Source organism: Pelecanus crispus, chromosome 4 (genome assembly GCF_030463565.1).
Source record: "Pelecanus crispus isolate bPelCri1 chromosome 4, bPelCri1.pri, whole genome shotgun sequence".
Taxonomy (NCBI): Eukaryota; Metazoa; Chordata; class Aves; order Pelecaniformes; family Pelecanidae; genus Pelecanus; species Pelecanus crispus.
The window spans coordinates 17521984-17544268 of NC_134646.1; the positions used below are offsets into that span (position 1 = coordinate 17521984).

Consider the following 22285-nt stretch of genomic DNA (forward strand, 5'->3'; position numbering starts at 1 on the left):
TCACAGCATATTATTTAAGTTGCATCACAGGAATTAGTACTGTGGTTTATTCCGCCCCCCCCCCCCCCCCCCATATTGCTAGATCTCTTGGTTTTTCCTTTTGTTGTCTTTTTGTTTCCCTTTGATTTCTGTGATGTTGTTTGACTTTTTTTTTTTTTTAAAGCAAGTATAACTCCAATTTCTTACTGAAAGGGAGTTTCTTACTAGTATGTAAATACTAGGTACAGAAATGAAGAAATGATCCATGAGAGAATTAGTGCTATAAAAATGTTAGAATATTATTTATACAGGCATCAACACTTTTTTTCCTGAAGATGGCTGGATATCCTGGAAAGTGCTATAATGCCTTCTGGTTTTGCCAGTTCATATCTAGCTAACCTGTGCGCTGTGAACAGGATTAGCAGAATGGGTAGGGAAGCATGCTGCCTGATGCCTAATGAAATGTCCCTCCCCTCAATTAGTTGAATCATATCACTACTGCAGAAAAGGATACCAACATTTGCAGAAGTTCCATATGTAGTTTAACTGTCAAAGAGGGCATAGTGCACTGATGACACAACATGGTATGCAAGAGTGGGAACTGTGACAACTTCTTTCTCTAATTAAAAGCTAATACTTGGAAAATGCTGGATGAACTTCAGGTGTAGCTATGAGCAAATTAAACTGTTTCCAGCTTTCATGAGTCCTAAGTTACTAAAATAAGCACCTTAATGGCTAACTTTAAAAAGTTTTTAATAAATATTTGACTTACTAATCTCACATATTTGCACAACGTGAATGTGACTTGATGGGCATGCCTTCAGAGCATGATGAAGAATTTGGCAGCTGGAGGATTAAACATCTGCTTAGTTGCTTGTGATCTAGGTCAGATACGAATCTGGTGATCTGGATAATAAACCTCAAAACTGTTGGCAGTTACCACACAGCAGACCTTCACTGTAAATTACAGCTTAGTGCATTTGTCTGACATTATGTTGAAGTGAATATAGAGTTGCAGCATCATCCGTTTTTGTTCTGTTGTAGTATTAAAAAGAACTTTTTAACAGAATTCTTGAAAAATGTTACTGTGAAATAGAGCCAGGAAATGAAACAAAATTATACATGAAGACACTGCCTTAATATGAGGTTATGTTATAAGCTTGGTTCATTCAACATTTAAAATGAATGAAGAGTAGTGATGAGAGTATTAATTATTTCATATGTAGTTGAAGCTACTGCTTCTTTAACCTCGTTATATTGAGTCAGCGAGGTTAAGGTTTATAGTGGCTATCTATTTCTTATAATGGAAGATCTGATTAAATGTTTGTCATAACTCTGCCTCCAGGTTGCACTGGAATTATGGCAGTGCCTTTAGACTGATTTGCCTGAAAAGATAGAGCCCTCAATCCTGAAAGTGCTATTTTTTTATAGTATAGATGTCTTTTTCAAAGGGTTTAGTTGTGGCTTTGTGTATCTTTTTTCCTGAAAATAACTAGTGCTCTGTTTAACATACAAACAGTGTAGGTTCTACCCACTGTTTTAAAAACCAGGTATTTAAGATTCATAGTTGTACTCCAGTGAAATAGCTGTACACTGTTTCATTACAAATGTACCTGTAGCAGAAGTGGTGAGAGTGAGACGTAGCAAACTGAATAGCGGAGTATGTTGTTCAGTAATAGATTTTAGCCTGTGGATACCCTAGAGGCTGAGGTACCTTCCTGAATAATAGCTGGCACACAGTGTGAGTCAGTGACTTTGTCAAAGTCTATACATGGGCTGGAACGTAAAATAAAGTCTCTTGAGCCCTGTTCTTTTGTTTTGTGTACGAAGCCAGCTTTCCTAATTCAACATATTTATTTCTACTTTTAAACACAATTTATGTCAAGGTACTTGAGTACTGGTAGACATGCATTGCTTTCTTTTTTTCTTTTTTTATTTTCTCAGGACATGTCACTAGCTTGAAATCATTACTCCCTGCTCCTTCAGAATTCCTGCCTAACCACAGCTGTTTTGAGCTTGGGATGGTCAAACTGTAACATGCGTACGGAAGCTAGGCAGGTGGTTTACAGCTAGGAGTATGCTGAGACACCCTTGCTATGTGCAGCATGCAGATAACTTTTTGATTTGGGAAGAAGGTATGGCCCAGTGCTGTGGCAGGGCTGCGGCCAGCCCAGGGACCTCTCCACCATGTGGGGTGTGCACAGGACGCTGATGTGCACAGTGCTTGCGAAGTTGCTGAGCCGCTATAAATGATGTCATCAGAGTCATCCTTTGTGTGTATGCCATGGGTTCATCAGTTATCTTTAACCAACAGCAGGTTAGACTTGCTTCGTGTTTGAATCCAGTTTTCCTTGCAATACTGCCACATCAGTTTGCTTCTGTTCCTTTTAAAAGAATGTGCGTGGTGGGTCACTTGCTCTGTGTGAGCTGTGTGTCCTCGGTGGTACATTTCCCATGGGTGCAGGATTTGCATGAGCCCAGGGATGGCCGTTTGTGTCTTGGTCCCATGTTTAGTTGTGGAGTTATGTTTGCACATGGGGGAAGTAGCAGAAACAAAGGTAGTGCTGCACATTGATCAAGGATTTTGGGTATGTCTGGTGAATCTGCTATTTTGCTTAAATTACCAACTCACTGTTTCTAATACAGAGTCTTTCTTGGAAAAGAAATCCTGTTGGTGTTATGTATACATGCTTTATGTCACAAAAGAGTTTCTCAATTCTGTTGGTGTTTAAAAAAATGAAAAATTTGTTCTTTTGGTTTTTTAAATCCATTTGCACGCATCATCTCCTGACGTTACTAGTGGTACTAGTGGGGACGTGAGTAATGGATACAAAGACTTTTGGAGATGCCTTATGAAATACTGGTTTGGGGTGCTAACTGAATAACAGCTTTTCTGCATGTATTTCTGCCAGTTATACCCTTTGAGAAGTGAATTCTGTGTTTCAAACTGCTTTTTTTGCTTGCACTAAATGCACAATCATGTTTTCCCTGATCTACTTTTGGAAATACTTGGTGAACCGGGGCAGAGAAGTTTTCTTTCTGTTTGTAGGCCTTTCCCCAGCTCAAATATTCAGCAGTTATATGTGCAGGGGTTAATGCCCGGTTTGAACTTTGTTCTGGCTTTTGAATGTGTTAAATGTTCTAGGATCAACAAGACAGCAGTTAGTGAAAGCACAGGTCATCAGTCTTTAGTTTTGAAGTGGAAACTGTCTGTCCGAGGGGGGATGTATTTCATGTTACTTCATAACATGGAAAACATGGAAGCGAGGGAGCTGGCTGGACCTCTGTGTGTTGCTCTTCAGAGCTGCTAGCTTTCTTTCACCTGAATGAATTGGTGGAGAAAGGGGGGGAGCTACATGATCTTTCAATGTTTTGTGGTGCAGGTGTAGTTCAAGATGCTGTTCAGTGCAACAATTGTGTGCAGGATCTCTCCAAATGCCTTATGTGAGTAATTTCCTTCATGTTTGCATCATGGTTAGGTGGCGTATTCCAGTGTCATGAAAATAAAATTTAAAAAAAAAAAAAAGTTTCAATTCGTTAGCCCGCAAGCGCTTTGTTGGGCTGTGTGCTTATGACTGAAGTATAATGCTGTGATAGTGGCATAAAATGTAACTCATCCAGATACTCCAGAGTGTGTAATGAAACAAAGAGGTTACAGAATTGGAAAAAGTGAGATTACTAAATGTTCTACGATAATCTCATTCCAGTCTTTTGAACTATACATTGATTATTTCAATTTGGGTCACAAAGGTCTGCTTTAAGCATGTTTATATAATGAATTGATTACACTGTCTATCCAGCAATACATTTTTATATATAATTAAAACTAGCCATCTGTATGTTGAGTCAGGCAGATACTCTCCAAATTTGTACCTGTGTCCTGCCTTCATTTTTCTTTATTCTTCCTTATTCCCCTTGTGGTAATTCTGAAATTTCTTCAGGTAGTCAAAGCAGACAGGACTGTTTTTCTATTCAGTGAAAGGCTTTGGTCCTGACCCTGCCTTTGTTGATAACTAAGAAATGCTGGTAGACATGTAAGTTAGAAGATTCAAATAAAATATCTGTGTCTTAGCTATGCATCTTACTAATTATTTCTGGTATAGCTGCAAATATCCTGACTTCGGTGGAATGAATTTGGAAAAAAAACCACCCCAGCACAACAATTTACAGTCACTTTTCTCATTAGATCTCTTGCTTCTGGAGAGCTGCAGTCATAATGCTGGTATAAAGAGTTTTATTATTGACCAGCAAAGATCCTTGATACCTGTTCTCTAGCAGTCGTGTATTTTCTCATCTTGCTCTCAGTCAACACAAATAAGAATAAAGGTAAATAGGAGTCAGTGAGTCTGTGTAGAACTGGGGTTGTTGCATTTCTCTTAGTTGGCCACTCCTGCTCTTGAAATAGCATTGCAAAACACCTCTGTCATAAGATGAAGTGAAGTGGCAGTTACAGGTCTGTGCATAGTTTTGTTTTTTTTCCCCATGGAGTTTGTACCATACGCAACCACTCAAAAAAAACCCCACATCTGTTTTGGCTGTTGGCTGGTGTCAACCCTCAAAATTTCTCATGGACCTTGGTCTTTCGGATAGAAAGGTAGGGGAGCTTATAATCTTATGCAGTTGCAGTGAACCACATCTAACAGGTTTTGCAGGTTACTAGAGGTCCAGTGGACTGCAGTTGGAGAATCACAAGCGTAGCATAGGCATACAGCTCTAAAGCTTTATCAACAGGGTGACTCCTGACTGAAAGTGCCAATTCAAAAGTAAAGCAGCCTTAGTTGCTGAAGCTAATCATCATTAAAGGCTTAATGTTCTTTGTTACATAGTTTCTGACTGATCCTGCCTGAGATTTTGGTGCCAGCATGGCCTTCATCTCTGCAGGATAGTGAGAAACAATACTGCTATGATATTGTAATTTTTTTAAAAATGCAGGTAACCCTAAATCATTGTGATACTAGTAAGAGCAAGTACAAACCTACTGTGGCTGTATTAGTGACCTGGCCCGTGCTACTGAGCTGCTTTATCTGCTGTTCCTCTCCCTCCCCAGCATCTGGAAGGTGCTACTTGTGTGACTGCCATCCCGTCCAGCTAGAAGAGGTTTTCTTTTGCCTACCTGCAAACTTTGCCCAGGAAAGTGTCTGAGAAAAGCAGAGGTGTTGTTCGTAGACAGTCTGTGAAGCAGGCAAGGTGCCATGGTCTGTGACTGTTGAAACTGTTTCATAGTAGACATACTCAGAAGGGCCATGGAACAGGTTGGAACAGTCTAGACCTTGAACGAGTGCTTTTCATTGAGTTGCATTTGTAGATTGTGTACGTGTATTGCATCTTGTTCTTGTAAGTCACGGCAAAGTGCTGCTTTAAATGGGCAGAGTAGAAAATGGTGGTCTGAGTTTGACTAATGATTGTAGAGCCTAATGCTGCTTAAGAATCCAGTTTATTTTGGAGTATCACAGCTGATGTGTTAAAATGGGGGCTCTTTTCCTCTGCTTCAGCAATAATTTTAATATAAAACCTGGACATGAGAAGAAACGGTAGTAAATGAAGGAAGAAATGCATTAAGGAACTTTTTGTGTAGGAATTATTTTTTGGTGCTAACTGGGACTAGAAAATGAGATTAACAAGGAATTTTAAAGCAAATGTGTTAATTGGCCATGGGATCTTTCACATCTGTCGCAGCTTTCTGCAACGCTCATAAAGAGCTTTTGTTTGTGAGGAACAGAAGAAAAAGCAAGAAGCTATGAACTGCCACCTTGTCTTCAATTTTTATTTCAAATTTTGTCTTCAGGGGAGGTGAGCATGCTTGACTTTTGAATGCATCTCTCATTCATTCATCCTAACATAAAAATATATTGCATTAGATGATGTGACCTAGTAGGATAGTTGCTAGTACCAGTAGAGTGCATTAGGTTGTTCACTGTGGTTCTGAGGACCAGCTGTGGACCACTTCTGTCTTTGCAATCTGCCAGCAGTTCACAGACCCCAATTTGTTAGAAACTGTTCTAATTTACATGATTAGGACTAGGTCAGAAGCTCCTGCTTCCTACAGAAATCAACAAATATCTTTTCCAGTTGTCACTGGCAAACACATTCACTGAACACTTTAGGGTTTCCAGTATTTTGCTGCCTTATTTCCATGTGTGGTAAATTGAATGAGGCTAGCTCCTTTGTTGTACAGACTTTTTATTGATTTTTATGGTTTTTTATGGACATTTTATTGATAGCATAGTCCCACAACTACAAAGCAGCAGTGCAGCACAAGTGAGATACAGAACTGGGATTCCTGACTCCTTTCTTTTGGGCTCTATTGCCTGTCACAGCAGACAAGCTGTGAATTACCCAGAATAAGGTTTGAGCAAATGAAAGCATACTTGATTTTGTCTTTTGATGGACTCTCTTCTTTCCTCAGAAAACTACTACTACTACTCTTTGTTCCTCAGAAAACCTCAAAAAACAAGCTTTTCAAAAGCTTGCCATGGGATACCTGCTTCACAATATTCTACTAATTATGTTTGCTTTTTAAATACATGTGTGTTGAGTAGCTCTCAAGCATGCTGTTGTTGCAGGACTGAACTTGATATGGCAGAGCATCCATGTAACTGCTCTGTAACAACAATACATAGTTGTTGTTCCAAGTGCTTGGAAATTTTCTCATAAAGGTGGTGCTCCAGACACACAAAGTAAACTGTTCCCAAAGCTAAAAAATGTTCTTCACAGATTCTTCCAGTTAGCCATCTGAAACTGCCTGTGAGAAATTCTAGCAGAATTTTGGGAGCAGGCTTTGTCAGTTGAAGAGCAGAGGCTGCTGTGAGTTGTGGCTGGATTGAGGATGCTGCATTCATTCACAGTGGTTCTTCAGGGGAAAGAACAGACTTTTCAAGTATGCTAAAAGATGCTTATCTTGCATTAAGGAGACCAGCTGTGAAATGTTTGCAGAATTTCCTGGTGGATTTTTCTTTTTTTGTTGTTTTGTTTTGGTTTTGTTTTTGAATGTAGAAAGCATAGCAGGATGTCCAACCAGAATAACTGTCTGTGTAGCTGTACATCCAATGCATGCCTCTCTCGTGTGTGTATTCAAAATGAAGGTGTTTAGATTACAGTGGCACTTGGAAAGGTGGGGTGGGATTAAATCCCTACTTTGCATTCTGCGTCCCAGATGGTCACCTTGATAGCTGTTGTCTGCTGAGCAAGATTGGGCATGGTTGTGGTGAGACAGGAGACCAAGATCTGAGGGAACACTTTTATGCCTGGTGTTAGGATTGCTGTTTCTCTAGCTACAGAACTTGTTCAAGTAGTTCTAGTAATGCTTTCTTTTGGGTTTATCTTTCTGAGGGAGGAGAGGAGGAGAATACCATTATTTCAATTCTCCAGGACAAGAAATGTGTTTTTGATTGGAAAAGTAACTTTTAATATTGCATCTTTTTTAATACTATGTTAGGTGCTTAAAGAAGGGGGGAAATACTGCATTGTAGCTGAAACCCGTGCTGTCCTGTGACTTGACTTAGCTGAGTAATCACTGTGCTGGCAGTCAGTCTGTCTTTTGCTCTCTTGCTTTCAGCTTATGACTTTGAATATATGGAAAGATTGTGCCTCTCTCATGTTAGCCTGAGTTGTAGGTTTTCTTTTTCCCTTGTGTGTGGGAAGGAACAAGCTACTGAAGGAGCTAGATTGAAAGGTCTAACTTAGGGAAATATGTATCTTACATTGTCCAATAACTCTGCCACTCCCATATCTGTTGAAATGTGGGGTTAATTTTAGGGTGTTCTTCACCCATCTGCTCAGATGACTCTTATGTCATAGTTAATTTGTGTGTTTTGATAAGGAACTTTGATAAGTATTTGTTAAAGGTTTTGCTTTTGCAGCTGGAATCAATGTAATATAAAACTTATGAGAAATCAAGGGGTGTTGCATTAGGAAAGACATAGGAGTTTGGTTTGGGTTTTTTTTTTTTTTTCACTTAAGAGAAGGGAGAGGACTAAAACAAAAAAATCCCCCCATCACCAGGATCAGGTTCTTTTTAATGTTTATCAGTAACTCTGTAGCAACATTAATCAGTCTTCCTTATATACTTCTACATGCTTTCAGGGATATGTATCCTGCTCTGCCTCTATGACCATCCTTGTCACTTGTGCTAATTAGAAGGCTTTAAAAAAGGAGAAGGGGTTTTCTCCTACTGTCCAGGCTAATTCCTGGTTCATTTTAAATTATGTTCTCCCATCTAATTTTTTTACTCCTTGAAAGTAAGTACTAAAAATAGAGAAATAAAATAAATCTCCCTAAAACACACAGGCTGCAAATTGCTACTGAAGCATGCGATAACCAGAGTGTCCCAGCATGGGTGTTGTGATTCAAGTCCCTGATGTTTGTCTTAAATGTGGCTTTGCTTGGTTAGGGTTTTCTGCCGTGCCTGTCTTTTGCACAGAATGCCCCGTGATCCTACTGCTGTTATACTGAGATTTCTGGGTTGTGGGTTCCTGGTATATGGTCAGTTTACCCTGCTAATCCTTTTTCCTCTAGGGACTTGAGAATCTGTGACTCAAAGTGACTTTGCTTTCAAAACCAAAGTGTTTATTTTTTAAAAGCCTGTGATACACTGAAAAAAGGTTTAAAAGAAAAAAAAGACTGAAGTGCCTATTTTTCCTTAACAGCCTATGATTTTTTTTCTTTGCAGAGATCAGTAGTTTTCATGTAGCAATCTTGTCACCTACATTTCTGTTTCAAAAGAGACAGGCTGGTCACTCTAGACTGAAAGTCTGTTGATTTGCCTCAAACCAGAGATTGGAAAGTATTTAAGCACCATCTCTTCAGTGGGATCCCCAGAAAACTAATTGTTTAAATCCGGTTATTAGTTTTAAGACAGTTTACAAAAGAGCCTCTTCTACTGAAATCTCTGCCAAAGAAATTGCTTTCTTGTTGATTTTGTACTCTAAATTTGTAAACTGAGGTGAACCACATGGCAGTTGGGTAAGTTGAATGATGATTTTAACTGGTAACATTTTTTTTTTTTTTTTTTTTTTTTTGGTAATGTTTGGCAGGGGCAGAGGGCGGGACAAACAGAAGACAACTACTTAGTCTTCCCTGTCAGCCTGGCAAAATTTAGACCTAGTCAGGCAATTATACCCCACAGCTGTCGTCATATTTCACATTTGGTGCCTTTTTTCAAATTTTTGTTTTATTTGGTGTCAGGGACTGTTAGTTAATTACTTTACTCCGTCATCTTGGCTGTTTTCTGCCTGCTTCCAAGCTTGATGTATGAATAAATAATGTGATTTAAAAGGCATGCACATTTAAAGTTTTGTGAGCAGCCAGGACAGTTTGTACCAGTGAATGCTAAAGCTTGAGCTATAAAGCCAGTACAGCCGGAGTGCAGAACGATAGACATGCAGTGTTTATCCTACAGTCTCAAGTTGAATAATTAACATAGCTGCCGCTGAATATTCAGCGGTCAGCCTACACCACCCTTTTATCCCCGGTGCATGTCTGAGCCCAGTTGGATAATAGATTTTGTGAATTTTCCCAAGATGTCAGAGAGAAGGAATTGTGAATTCTCATGCTTTTCATCCCCAAACCTCACAAAGTGCTTCTGCACTAAATACTTTAGTAGTATAATGCTGTGAAGTATACTACTGTTTCCTTGATAACCAAAATAAACATTGCATTTGAAGTAATAAAGCATATACTGCTAGCTGTGTGGCGTAGAGTAGCAGTAATCTCTTCATACGTAATTTCAGCATAAGGTTTCAAGTCATGAATGAGTTTTGGTAAATAAAGTGTTATTTCTTACTTCATACCTCTCCAGAACAAATCCAGTCTCTGTGGGACTGGGAATTTGAAGAAAAGGAGTAGATAATTTTAGGCTACAAATTCTTCAATGTGATAGGGCCTGGCAGTAGCTGCTTGCACAGACCCTTTAGACAAAACGCTGCAGACTGGCTTAGAAATGGTGCAGTTATGCTCCCTCTTTTCCTGCTGCTCTTTATTGGCCCAGCAGCAGTGGCATCAGTTTGGTCACCACTCTGGGCGGTGTGGCAGCACAGGAACTGGGTATCCGGGTGGGCGACATGCCGCGGTGGTTCTCTCCCTATGCTGGTTTAAGAAGCTGTTACAGTACAACGTGCACGTGGTTAAGGTCTCATGGGAGGGTGGTGAGTGCCCTTTGCCTTCAGCGGGGCGTGAGATGCGAGGCTTTATGCCGGGTACCAAGTGGAGATGGAGGTGACGTTTCTTCTCAGAGCCCACCTCCCTGGCAAGCCGCTGCTACCCTGTAAAGGGGCTTGTTCTGCACCGCTGAGGTTGCCATGTTAGGAAGCGTTGATGACTAGTCTCCTGCTTATTCTCAGCGCTGGTTTGGGTTTAAGAGTTTTTCACAGTTGTCAAACCTGGGGTCTGTCTTCTGGCTATTGAGAATAACCCTCAAGTGTCCTGTGGTTTTGATGTACTTTCTAACTAGCATTTCTCCTGGTAGATTTGTTGGTAGTGCTCTTGCATGATCCTATTCCAAGATAACTGTTATAGAAGGTATGGCATACCTTCTTTTTTTCTTTTTTTTAAGCTTCTTTTAAGTGATTTGGTTTTTTTTCCTCTGTAGAACAATTCTGTGTATGTAGGTGTACATGCTTTGCATAACTCCCTTTCTGTGTTGTACAGATACAGTATGTTCACTGCTGAAAGCTGAAGCATTTCCTTCAGATTGTTGCATGATTTGTCATCCCTTATTTGTGTTGTAGTAACTTCAGGCAACATCCTTGAAATTCGGGTTCTTCTGTGAGTATTGTACATATAGCATAGCTTGTCACTGTCCAAACAGCTCCTTGTTTGAGCTACTAGGCTGGTAGAATGGATTTTTTTCATTTTGTCTTGTTTTAGAGAAGGTAACCCATGCTTAGGTTTTTAATTTGACAACATTTGTGGTCAGTTGTGGGTCAGCTTTAGTCTTCTGCTCCCCTTTTGTCCGCTTCTCACTCGCTCTGACAAGTGCAGTTAAAGATTTGAGTATGCTGAGTATGTCTGGGCTAGCAAGGCAGAGTTGTGCGTCCTTTGATTGATGATAAGCAGGGACAGTACTTGAATATAAACTGTTGTTGGGTCCAGGGAAGAGAGGCAAAGCAAAAATCAACACTTTCTGTTTTATAAACAAATTATCCAAAGCTTAGTAATGCCTCAACCCCAGAAATGGTAATAGAAACTTGACAAATCCAAACATTTTATAAAACAACTTTCTCTTTGGAAATGCTAGCTCGCTCTTTTTTCCTCAGCTTCCATCAGTGTATCTCAAACACTACTGAACCAAGTACTGAACTTCCATACTCCTACTGTGTTCCTCATATCATCAAAATGGCAAGAATAGTCACTTCCAGTGTAGGAAGTGGAAGTTTCTAAGGGAGGTTGTGAATGCTTTCGCAATACTGTTCGACTTATGCAAGAAACTTCATTATCTTCTCTTTTGTGAGAACACCTTACGTCAGATTTGCAGAGTGCGTAGTAATGCAGCTGAAACAGTTAAGTTATGGAAAAATAAGAAAAACTTACATGGGCTAGTACTTTCACTCTAAAATTACGTTATGCTCATGTAGACATAAAACCAGCTTGACTTTTCTCTAAAACTGCGATAGTAAATTTAAGCTAATTCTTGTGTCAAAGCATAAAGCGTGTAAGTAATCTGAAAAAGATTCTTACTGTTATATACTCTAAGACTTCCTTTTGTTTGAAAACAGAATAAAATATGAAAGCTGCATTAGAAGACTAAACAAATGACTTTGTTTTCTGCTTATAAGTTATGTCGGTATAGCTGTGTAGGATTGCAAGATGTTTCTTTCACTCCTTGTGCTTCTCATGAGGATATGGCGATTGCTCTTGACTATCCTAGATTGCTTTTGCTCAGTTGTTTTGTTTTTGATTATTTAGTGATCTTTGATTTGGGAACCAGTCCCCGCTGATATACAGACTGGATACTCATTTTGGAGGAATGTACTGAAATCCCACAGCGATGAGGCTTTCACATGCTTGTGTGCCGGTAACTTTAAGGTCAAAGGTTTTTTCCTAATCAGAGTTAGTAAGCTTGACTGTGTGTCTTTTTTACATACATAGTAATATCCTACAGTTGATTTATTGGCCTCTTGTAAAATTTCTAATCTGAAACTGACAGAAGGATTATGGGATTTCTTTGCACATAGAGTTCAAATATTGCACAACTATCCAGACCAGAGATGAGTAAAGTTTCTCTTTTGGCATATACCATACTACATAGCTGAATATTTAAATAAATATTTCATGGCAAGCTCTGTTAGCAGTTATTGATGGCAGGAGCAATAACTTTATTCTTCTGCCCAGGCAAATAAATTGCAATAGCCAGAGAAGCTGGCAAGTGAAATGATGCTGGAGCATCAGGGCTTCCTCTAACAACAACTGTAAAAGAGCAACAGTGAGAGCAATGAAGGGGGAATAGGAAGCTCATCCTTTATGTTCATGTTTCATGTTTTTCAGTGCTTTCTGCTGGTTTTATTTACTTACAGGAATCCTGTATTCAGTGTACCAGTGTTGGAATATTCTGTGGTGTATGTATATGGTTTTGGTCTGACCTAATGAGAAGCTTCAGTTTTAATATGGTTTAGCCAGATACAGCTCATGTGAGAGCTATCAGAAAAATTTCTTTTTGACACACAACTGTTGTGTTGCTTTACCTGTAAAATCCCCATTTGACAGTTTTGGAAAAGTGTGTAGTAAAAACTTTTTTTTTAATTTGGGTATCTAGTTTAGCTACCTACTGCTATGCTGCCTGGTGCTTTTTCTGAAAACTATATATGATGTAGTACAGGCTGTCCTCTGCACCACAGTTGCTGCCAGCTGTTTTCTCTGTCAAAACTTGGATTCATTTCACTTCTATGTCTAGCTACAGCAAAGTTATTCTTGAACTCTTCCCTTGTCAAGGGCCTGTTGTGGTGATTCCATCCTGCTTGATGCTGAAATTCACCCTGGCTTGCCTATGGTGGACAAAAAAGTCTGTACCTCAATAAAAGGAGTTTAATGCAAATCTTGCCAGAATTCCTACCCTCTACGTTTTGAATTTGGATTTCAAGTTTTTTGTGTAGAAATGCACTAAATTGTCAAGTATTTTCCAAAATGCACTCATACTCTCACCTTTTAATAAATAAATAAATAAGTAAATAAATAGCCTGAAGGTTGGGCACTTGGCCATTACTTGTTGAATTACAGATCCCAGCTGCTCATTTGCCTGATTCCTCATTGTGTTTTCCTCTGTCCTCTCTCACTTGAATCCTGTTGCACTTGGGAAAATAAAGGTGTACTATCTAAGGTCTTTCTCAGCCTACTGGAAGAATTTTGCTTAATTCTCATGACTCATGAGCAGAGGAACTGGTGAAAATGTAACTTGATTTTCTGAACCTTTTATGGTCTTAGTGATGACAAAGTATTTGGTAGCCATTTCATATAACTCTCTAATTATATGTGTGCAGGTGTGCTGAGTGTGTGTTTGGACATGTTGTGGAGAAATCGCAGTATCGTGCAAGTTTGATCTCCTTGTGGGTTTTTGTCTACATATGCAAATGTTCAGACAGGCAGTAATTCCATACAAGTGACAATGTTTTGAGATTTTGAAGAGGAAAACATTGTGAATGGTGCTTTTTTTTTTTAAGGTTTTCATGTTTAATATTGACATATCTGCAGACTTGATATACAGCTTCATAAAATATTTCAAACCGTCAGTTGAACAGCGTGTGCTTTTAAAGATGATAAAAATACTTGCTCTAGTCATTCCTTAGGGAGGTGGCTATGAGCTCTCCTTGTGTTTTGGCTGTCCACTTCCCGTTATGGAGCTGTCTTCTGACTTCTCATGAAAAGCACTAACACTTGCATTGTTTGCAGATGGAACTAAGCAGGCAGAGAGCTCTGTCTGGAAAAGGGCCTTTATTGTGGGAAATCCTATTCAGGATTCATTTAGCTACAGACTGTGGGGAAAGGTGTGGGTTTTTTTTTTCCTTTCACCCTCCCTTGCTTGCTGCTGTGGAGGAGAAAAGGATCTTGCTGAAACTATTTATTGGATGTGAACTCTCCGACATGATGATCGTGCTTGACGGCAGAGGATGTGGCATGTGAAAAACCTGCAAGCTGGCCTGTGTGCTGTGACCTTCCCATCCCAGGCTGAGCTGTGCTCCCCCTCCAGCTTTCTCGGCCCCATCATGTTTCGGTTGCACGTGTGCTTTCTAAAACAATAGACTTCAAATAACGAAGTCAGTCCTGTTTCTTGGAAGGGGGAAATCGCTGCTCTGGAGGTGGGTCAGGTCCTTCTGCTGCGTTGATGTAACACTTTACCTGGCTGCCATGAGTGAATTTTGATGACTGAAGAAATTAGGTAGACGTATCCTGTTAGTTATTTGCATTTTGAAAAGTAAAGTGCTCAGAATTCAGAGAATATTTCATTTAAGATGAGCTGTGAAGGGTTTAATGCTTCCTTGTCCATATTCAGAGATTTGACTATGTGGGGTTGCCCCTCACCCACGAAACTCTTTTATAAGTTGGAGAATATAATGGCAAAATTGAGCTTCTGCCCAACAGCGAATTGGTCTTTTCTTTTGCAATCAAAATAGTATTTCAACACAATACATTCTGTTTTATGTAAACATTATGGTTACTGTCTGGGAAAGAAAGCAATACTCCAGAATTAAAACATTCAGAATGCTGATGTTGGATCAGTATCTGTACAATAAACACATTTTTCCCTGTAACTACTTTCTTTCTTTTACAGTTTCCCAGTTGAGGAGAATGTTTTCAGTTATCTAGCACAAGTTTTCATCCTTAAGCAATATGGTCTCCTGATATACTTGCTACTGAACACCCTTGCTTGATTTCAAATTGTCCTGGAGACATCAATAGCTTCATTTAGGATATAAATGGTTTGTGAAACAGGAACATAGTCATCCTACAGAATAAATAAGTAAAGAAACCATGAATAAATGCAGGAGGGACTTCAAATCTGTAGTGTTTGGCAAAAATTTGAATTGAAGAATACAACATCTGGAAATCTATGCTCCATTTAGTGATCAGAGTTGTCTTATAAAAGACTTAAGTCAGTTTTAAATTCCTGCTAGAAAATTCACTACTAGAAGTGTAATCTTACCTTCTGAATTCATACATCTTTACATTAATAATAGTAAAATCCTGATCTGTGAAAAGGAATGTTTTCATCTCATGTTTTCTAATTCAGTCACTTTTGGAAGACAGTCCCCAGGTCTGTGCTACTTATAGAGCTGAAGGTATTGTAGAAAGTTTTACCAGTGAAAGCTTTGATGGTACAACTGTTTTGGTATTGTGTATTCAGAGTGTTGCTTCTGGATTGATGCAGAGTTTTCTTTTGGAAACAGGTTATATACGTAACATTGGTGTCCATCTTGCTGCCTTTTGGTGCAGTATGATACACGAAAAGCTTTGCAGCAAATCCTGAACTGCTAGTTTTTATCTTCGGGAACCATGTGAATTTGGTGGAATGCTCTCATAGTTTTCTGCATTGCAAATTGTTTTTTCTTAGTCCCTGCTTTCTCATTTACTACTTCTTTTCATCTGTTTTGTTGTCAGAGACATGGAGGTTGTGAGGTCAGGAAGATGGTTATGATTCCTTTGAAGACAAATTATCTTTGTGGTACTCTGCAGTAACTTCCATCACAGTTGCCTGACCCTTCAGCAGTCTTTATGTGAGGCTGTTTGCAGGAATGTTTCTCTACCCCCGAAGCATTAAATTTATTGGCAGGGTTGTAGGGCCAGGGATGCAGCTTGTCTTTTTCTTTCATGAATTGTAACTTATGCTGTGTTCCTGAAGAGCAGAACTGAAAGATTTAGTCACCATCTGAGCTGGCAGAGGGGTGCACTTTTTTGTAAGAGCTGTTGGAGATGCTCTAGGAGAGCCTTAATCTCTGCTGAGATACAAAATGTGCTTCTTTTGCCTAATGCCTGTAAGGCAAAGAGGAAAATGCCCTTAGCAGGGTGGAGTAGGACTGCCTTGCTGATTTCAAAGATCCAGCTAAAAAGGCAAATAACCAGAGCCCAAGAAGGTGTGGTGCAACCGAGGGATAATACCAGCATGATTTGGCAGTTGGCCCATACTTGCATAAGATGCTACTTTGTGATATTTCATATATTATACTTAACATGTTAATTAGTTGTTTCTTGGTGTGGGGGAATATAGTTTGTACCCTTGTACTTGCAAGGGTAGAAAGAAGAGAAATGAGTTAAGTCTGTTTTCAGTGGTAGAAGTTGGAGAACTAGAGAAGGTAGATAAGATGATACGTGTTTTACGTTATTATGCTGCATAGTGTCTATAAGAGAAAACAATGGTTGGAGGTTATGGCATCTAAAAGGTTTTGCATACCTATGAAAGTAAGGGTCTACTCTACTAAAATCTGAAAGCTTTCTTAACTTGCCTGTTTTGATCAATGTGCAAAATAGTGGCATTTAGACTCTCTCTTAAGAAGTGGGGAGAAGGTTAGAATATCTCTGTCATGCCATTTACATGTGGCTTGTTCAGGCTAAATGGCGTGTTTTTACTTGTCACATAATTATGCCACAATTAATGACCCCAGCATGCACTAAAACTGGTAACAGGGAACATCAAACGCTGTGAAAGAAACGTTTTAGATCAGTCAGTTCCTAACGGAGGCACTGTTCTGAAGAATGATCTTCATTGCCCCAGTATTCAGTTTTCTGTCTTTTTCTCAGATTGGACAATAAAAGCATGCTTTTCTTTTTTGGCTTGTAGGTGTTCACTTCCTGTTGTCATTAGTTGGGAGAGTCATGACAAAATTTGGACTTTTAGTGTAACAGAAGAATGACATCAATTCCTATCTGTGATGAGTTAAAAAGAAAAATTCCATTAGAGATTAAGATTCCTAAAATTGTTATTAATTTCTTGTATTTACATGTGAATTACTTTAGGGTTGTTTGTTTTTAATTTTATTCCTGCAATTTCCTTTTTTCTGTTTGATGCTGAAATACAAAGCACACCCCCCCCCCCCCCCACCCCCCCCCAATTTGGTAACAGAAACCCTTCCATGTTAAAATTTGAAAGACTTTTCCTAAAATATTACTACTGCTGTTTGCTAGCTCTTCCTCTTTTTTGTTATATTTGGAAAATTTAAACTCTTATTTCTGTGTGCACATGTGTATGTAAACTTAATCTGGAGTAACTTCATTCTGACACCAAATTTCTGAGGATTTTTAGTAAATAATAAAACACGTCATAACTTTGTCACAATTGATGTAGATTTGTCTCAGACCTGAGCATATGAATGCAGAGGGTGTGAAGCTGTCAACTGCTGGACACTCGGGAGCTGCAGCTGGAAAGGTGCCTTTGGGCCAGCAGAAGCAGAATGCTGTGTTGCTGGTTGACTTTAACTGAAACGGAGAGGCGTTGCAGTTTTTCTTATTTGTTTTAAAGGTGTGGGATGGTCCAAATATGCTTACATTGTATTATGCTGGGGGGAAAAAATAAAAAGTTGAGAGCTACTTGACAAGTCAGTGATGAGTTGATTTTTAATCCTCATACCTGGATTTGCTAAGCTTTCAGAAACTTGTGAGTTAAGTGACATTGTCAAAACTGGACTCCAGAAGCCTTTTAGTCTTTGAACTTGATTTCCATTCTGGTTTTGGAGGGAAATGAATAACCTTGTATTTTAGCTTTATTGTCATTTTTTTTCCTGTTTTGGTGATTCTTTCAATTCACGTATTAGATAATAATTAGTGGTAAAAATTTTATTTGGTTTTAGGAAGTTGGAACATGTTAGTGCTCTTAAGAATCTGCCACAGGGCTTGCATCTGCTAAGTTGATAAGTAAATCTTGTTTATCCACCTTACTAAGGTATATAACTAAATCCTGTTCATGTTCTCAGTGTTGTGGATTATATTAGATTCATTGTTCACCTTGCTAAAGGGGACGCAGAAGAGAAACACAGAGTTGCTTTGGTAAGCATTGAGATGGCACGTGTTTTGTACAAAACGTCGTACAACTCCATGTTGCAGCTCTTGGACAAAGTGTTTTCAGTACTCTGTTCCTCCTGAAGCTACTTTGTTAGCTCTTGCAAGTGAGATGGATGCCTGGGAAGAAGAGGGGAGAGGCTGACTGTCACTCAACTTGTCCTTGCCTGTTTTATGACTGTGTGTAGCTTGCCTGATCTTGGCCTACTTCTGAGGAAAAATAGATCGAGAAGTCTAATATTAGTTCTTAATGTAGTAATGTAACTTGAACATGAGCTTGGTAGTTAAATCTAAGTATTTGTTAACCTTTTAGGTTTTTTGGGGATAATGTTATTGACCAAGACCAGAGCAATTCTAACCACTGTTAAATAAAGCCCCTAGAAATCTGTCATTCCTGGAGCATATCTGTTAGTGTCAATGAGATTTGTAGTTAGGGATGAGGAATGGCAATGTAATACCAGTTCTTCTTAAAGAATCATCATGATACAGTAAAAGTGAAGCTTGAGGTAGAAATCTGTATCTTGCTGTAGAAAAATATTAACACTAATACAAAGGGCGGTTGCAAGCGGATAATTCTCCTGCCATGCAGAAGAGATCTAGGATAGCGTTAGGAAGCAGTATTGTCTTTCTTCGTGCAAGAGTTTTAGTTTAGGTGGCTAACACTCAAGTTAGTACTGATAAAGGGAGCAATTGGAGTCTGGTGCTGTAAGTGAGGGCTGGCCACTGCCTAGCAACTAATGGTGTCGTGTTGGCTCAGCTCAACTCAGATAAGGAACAAAAATATTTTCCTCCAAATCCAAATGGAAAAATACAGTGTTATTTGTGTGGGGCACCAGCAGTGTGTCTGGCACAGGACAAGCTGATGGGAGCGCTTGTTACCAAAGCGTTTCAGAGCAAAGTGGGGGAGTTGGCGGCTGCTCCCGTTTCTTCTGATGTGTTTTTAAGGAGTTAGTCACGCATGAAATACGTTGTACTGATACTAACATTAACAAAGAGAGAAAATTAAAAGCCCTGCTGTCCTTATTCCCTCCCTTCTCTCTTTGGAAATGTGTCTGTCTGTCTCTTCAGTCTTTTTGGTCAAAACATTTAGCAGATGCTTGGTTTCTTTTAGTGTTTTAAGAAAGTGAGTCTTTGAAATGACTCTGTTTTAAGGGTCCACCAGGATTACATTTTATTCAGGAAAGAGTGTTAGCGTTTGGTTGATATTTAAATGCTCTTTGACCTTGAATGCCTTGTTCCTCCCTTTAAATGATAGCAGCAGTTTTCTCGAGCAACAACCCTATTACTGCTTCCTATATCTTTCTATTTGGTGTTACTGTGTAGAATGTGGAGATTAAAGGGACTAAAATAATTACTTTCTGGCCCTTTAAATTATCTCTCTCTTCTTTTGGTAGGCTACAGCATTATTTGGATAATCAGCGTAACCAGCCATGCTGTTTAATACATACTGTACTTATGTAACTGTCTTATTCTAATGTATGTAGCTGGAATCCATATATGTTTATCGTCTGTTATATAGCACATGCTGGTCTTGCAAACTCTAATGCTGATGTAGAACAATACTGGGATGTATCTGCCAGTGCCAGCTGAATAATTTTGCTGTAGTAAAGGTCTTCTGACACAGGATGGAAGAGAGCCAAGTTACATTTATGAAATTTCTAACTTAAGCAACAATGCTCAGCATTTAAATTGTAACACAATAGTAAGAGAGTATAGTATGTATGATGATATCAGCATCTAGTTTGTTTTTACAGAGTTTTATAAATGCTTATAATTATGTGAACATCTGTGTATGTACTGCAGAATATGTGGAACTTAGGGTAAAGGCTGGAGCAGTTTCATGGTGTTTGCCCCACAGTGGAAGGTTTGACTGCAGACAGTCTCAGGTATCTCCCTCTGGCCATGGTTTGTCAGACAGCAAGAAATGCAACACCAGGGCTGTGTTACCTTTTTGAGTCTAGCCACCATCCTCGTGATTTTTCTTGTGCTGTAGCAGAATGACTTCAGTATTCTTGCTTTGGCCTTTTGATAAAGTTTTCCTTCATCTCTACTTGATACTCAGTTTTGTTTCTTTTAGTTTAGCAAGAGGCAGACCAGAGGCTCTTCCATTCCTGTGAATAGCTGGGTGCCGCTGGTTCTGCCTGGCAAGGTGCTAGTTTTATGTTAGACCAGTGCTATTTTGGCATAGGGAATGAAACCAGAATGTGACCTTAAATGTAAATTTATCCAAAATAAAACAAGACTGATGGATGATATATAAACTTTGAAGGATGAATCTTGTAGTTAACATCTGCTGACTAAGCAGGATTAAAAATCTCTTTATTTTTTCAACAGTTAGGACTCTGATCATTTCTGCAGTCTGTTGAACCAAATGAGTGGAGTGTTCTTCCCCCAGTCAGGAGGTTTGTTTCTTCCCAGTTACATCTTGCGCCATGTGATTGGTTTTTATTTTTCTCCAGTGACTTCTCACCTTTGTTAAAAGTGCCAAGTTCTTAAAATCTGTCAGAAAGTCTCTTCCTATTTCATTGTCTTTTCTTCTAGGTGTTGGTTCAATAGCCAGGTATCTGCAGCTTTTCTTGAGCCACCAGGTCATTCTTCTGTGTCCCAAACCTCCAACCTCCCCTTAACCCTTGACGCTTTCCAAAATTTTCTGGAACAGTTCTTAAACATATAAGAGATGACTTGTGGAAAGACGTTGCAAAAATTTAGTGTGTCTCCATGGCTTTAATACAGGAACTCTGCAAATCTAGCTTTGGTATGTTTAAAAGGTTACTGCTTCCAACCACCTACTCGGCCCTTTGGTCAATGATTTCCAATCACTTAGCAGATTCAGTAAAGAGACATGCATGGATGTGGCTTTCTGATCCTGTGAGAAGCTCAGTGTTTCACTTCAGCCCCTTCTCAACTTGACCGAAGATGGTGGACTTTGCACTGAAAGAATCGGGGTGTGGGCACAGGTTCTGTCTGCTGCCACTGTCACCAAAGAGGTGGCTTTTGGTGGAGAGGTGGGATATGCAGCCATGCAGGGGGTGGTTTTGCCCCGCTCTAGAAGGGCTCACCAAAGTCCATAGCCCACTTCGGTATTTTGGTATGCTTTCAGTCTGTGAAGGGGAGAGGGGGGTGATGCATGCATGCGGTGCTGCATGCCTTATCTTAACATGTACGTTGCTCAACATTATTGGAATCCTTCACCTCTACAAGTGAGGGAGAACATAATAAACAATTTTTTTCTCTAGCATGGGGCTAGCTCTCATATGACAGGGCTTTGATAGGGGATTATCGGATTCAAGAAACTTAAATTTAAGTTTTGGAGAGTGTGTGTTGTTGGACTCATTCTCCCATAAATAAACTCTTTTCAGCCTTGTGTTGTGACCTTGCTCACAAATAAGCATAACAGTAGATGCTTAAGAAACTTGTTATTTTCCATTTTTAAGTCTTTCACAGCTGGCAGAAATTGTTTCTTTTGCTGTCCTCTTTATGAACAGCTTTTTAGCCCACAAGACATTTGAGTTAAAATACTCATGTTTCCTTTTGCATGGCAATTATGTTGCTTTTTACTTCAACCTTCTTATCCTTTTTCCTTCAACCCTGTGCAGCATCCTGCTGCTTCATGTGTTGAAGGGCACGTGTACAGGCTTTAGAAGTAATTGCAAAAGGGAGGCGAGTACCTGGCAGCATAGCATCACAGGGAACGGTGCTGTTACACAACAGGTGAGGAAAGGACTAATGAGAAATGGATGAAAAGAAAGGAATGTGGAATGGCAAGGAACAGAAAGCATTTTTTTCAATTTAGATTGTGTCTTGCTGTTTTTAGAGAATTCGTGACTTATCCTTTTAAGTGGTTGAACTGAACTTTCAGTGCAGCATTGTATGTCGAAGTTGTACTTGACTATGACACGTGATAAACCATATGATGTGCTGGATGCAGGACCTGTCATAAAGTTGTTTTAAAAAAACCCAAAACACAAGAACAATAAAAAAAGCCCAAGTTTGTGGTCTTTCAGGTCTGGTTAATATTAAAGAACAAAATGCTTAGCTGGTCTGTTAAAAAAGTTGCTCTTAGCTCTTCAGAACTGCATGTGATAAGAAAAAGATTATAGGTTAACTAAACATTTCAAATTGTCCTTAACCTTGGCTGACAACAAAAATGTGAGTAAAAGCTTTACTACTGGGTAGACGTGTACCAGGATGCGCATCCTTTTTTTCCATTGAGTAATTCCACCCTTCCAGAACTCGTGACATTCCCAACCTGCACATGTCAGCACAACAGAAAAGTGTGTGTACACTGCTTATTTTCAGCCTCATAAATCTTAATAAGGGTTTATAGTGA

General features: G+C 39.3%; 1 protein-coding gene across 5 annotated transcripts in view; it reads left to right on the forward strand.

The window, feature by feature from the left end:
• The window catches only part of ARHGAP10 (Rho GTPase activating protein 10), a 160324-nt gene that overhangs the window by 20614 nt on the left and 117425 nt on the right, over positions 1-22285 (forward strand). The gene's annotated exons all lie outside the window — the stretch shown is intronic.